Here is a 2,686-nt window from a genome sequence, read left to right as displayed (position 1 = left end):
CTGGTGACCTTCAGCTCCATCCACATTAGTTTTTATCTTTAAAGGGTTTGGCAGTAGACTGTCCCAAGCTAACCCAAGCCATCATTGTTAGATTGTCACTCTGCTGAACCGGGTTTGCATCTGGCAACACGTCCCGTTCTCAGGTTTAGAAGGCACACAGCCATGTGTTTGTAACCGAGTTTTAGTTTCTCGTACGACACAGTTTATTTTTATAGAGTTAAAATGTTGGACTTAATGCTCTGCTTGCTCCACAAGTCAGTGCGGCTCATCGTCAGGTAGGTCGTTAAGTGCCTGCAGCCCCTCTGGACGTGGCGGCTCGCCTGCTGGAGATTGTGTTCAGAAGCAGTGCTGGCTGAGCCTCTCAGCACAGCTGCCCTGCCGTCTCCCTTCTGCATGTCCACAGGGAAGCAGATGGAAAGAGACCACCAAGAAGAATTGAGCTGTCAGGTTGGGTTTGACCCTTGGAGCTCGTGTGAGCATTACGGCCAGATCAGTGCTTTCCTCGTGAGTGTTGGAGCCACTGTCTGATGCGTGTCCACAGAGCACAAGGCTTCCTGGTCAAGTGTGGTCACCTGTACTAGAGTCCACTGGCCAAGTTTCTGCATCTTCTCACTTCCACGTAAACTTAAGCCAGTTGTTTTTAAACCGAAGGTAGTGATTTCCTCCAGGTTCTATACAAATATGAACAAATTTTATAATTGATCTTACATTAAAAAATTGAAAACATTTGGACCTAAAATCCAAACCATTTTTCTTCTTTTTGTGTTTTTCTGAGAAAATGAAAAATGATCCTTGGTATGTATTTTTTTTTCCCTGACTAAAACCACCATTAGCCTTAATAATGTGGCTCCCCAGATACCTAAAAGAATATAGGTTTTGGTAGATCATGGAGAGATGTATATAAACATATATAACTTATACATATTTGAATTGTATATTTATTTTTAAACATATTTTGAGTAATCTAAGAGGTATTTACAAAGAACAGGAAGCAGATGTGAATGTTAAGAAAGTCTAAGGCAACAGACTCTAAAGTCCCTATGCACTGTCAGTATTGGAGGAACCTCAAAGGTGAGCACTGCCTCTTTAATCATCTCTTAACTCCTCAGTAAGGTTTATACACACACACACACACACACACATTTATATAATTTTTCTGATCAAGCAGATTGTATTGTGTACATATGAATGTGGAGTTCTTCTCCGAGAGCCCCCTGAAGCTGGAGGGCTGGGTTGTGGGGCCTCCGTGTGGCTCCCACAAAACATTGTACATTAGGCTCAGGTGCAGGGGCTGGACGTCTACACCATAGCACGGAGGGTAGGCATCCTCCCTGAGTGCAGGAGATGCTAAACTGGGTCCTCATCTGGACACAGGCTTTTCAGGTTTGGCAGGGCTCTTATCCTGAGGGCTGGGCTCCCTGCCTCGTCCTCTGCTTTTTCTTTTCTTTTTCTTAGTCAAGCATATCTGCTTCTGTGGAGCCAGCCTTTTGACTTGTTTGACAGCCATCTGCTCTAGTTTTACATCCACATCCCCCTCCTCCTCCCTTCCTGTCCCTCCCCAGGTAGGTCTGAAGTCTGGTAATATTCCTGGCCACTGAGGCGCACAGGTCCCGAGCCTGAATGTAGGCAGTCAGTGGAGGTGAGAACTTCACATAGGTCGTGGTGAGCATACACAGGATCAGGCCTTCAGGGACACAGAGGTGACATATACACAAATGTCAGGTGCCCATGTTTTGGTTCAAATCAAGAAAAGTGATTTTTATTGGAATTTGTACCCTGGATTTGAGGCTGAGATCTGCACTGCCCGCTTTTCTCATCAGAGTGGAAATGTGTACATTTCCTGTGGACTGCCTAATTTGACGTTTATTTCTAAACCATAACCTTGAGTTCTGGGTAACTGGAAGTGTAGCCAACTCCCTTAAATGTGTTGTATTTTTAAGGTGCTGCTTGGCTAGTGGATGTTGCATGATGTTTGATCACACTGTGAATTCCTAGATTGTGAACTGGAAAAAAGTCTTGCTGTGGTGTGGCTCAGCCCTAGCATACACTCCTAGCCCAAGAGTTTTTTGTTTGCTGTAAACAGTAGTTGTGGTGTGGCTCAGCCCTAGCACACACCTTTAGCTCAGGAGCTTTCAGTAAACTGAATTAAATAAAGTCAAGGATAGGTCAAGAGGCAGAGAAGCCACCAGTTGACAGGAGAGAGAAAGAATGGGGCTTTGAGTTGAAGACTATTTAAGACAGCGGGTGCTCTCCTGCCTCCTGAATGTGCTTCCTGAGTCTTCATTTGGTAAATGGGATGTTAGGGATTTTTGTTTGTTTAAAAAACAAGTGGATGAAGACTTAACAGCCTTGTCCTCTATGAGGCCCACCTGGTATCTGGCAATGTCCTTCTAAGGAATGCGTTCAAATGAAGCTAGACTGTTAACTGAGCAACCAAGGCCCTTTGTACAGGGGAAAAGTTTTCCAGAAGGAAATGGGACTTCCCCACCCTCCCTCAGGCGATCTTTAACACGTATCTGCCTTTAAATCTCACAGGCAGCCCTGCGGCTCCATTGCTTTGGCAGGGCAGCTTCTAAGCTCAGCGAGTTTGTAAAGTGGGGCCAAGAAAACCTGGGCTGTTTTTTTCACGGGTTAGTGTCAGGCTGTGAGAAGGCATGTATGTGACAATGTGTTGGAAATGGACCGG

Source organism: Micromys minutus, assembly GCF_963924665.1.
Source record: "Micromys minutus genome assembly, chromosome: 22".
NCBI classification, from domain to species: domain Eukaryota; kingdom Metazoa; phylum Chordata; class Mammalia; order Rodentia; family Muridae; genus Micromys; species Micromys minutus.
This window is presented reverse-complemented; position numbering follows the sequence as displayed.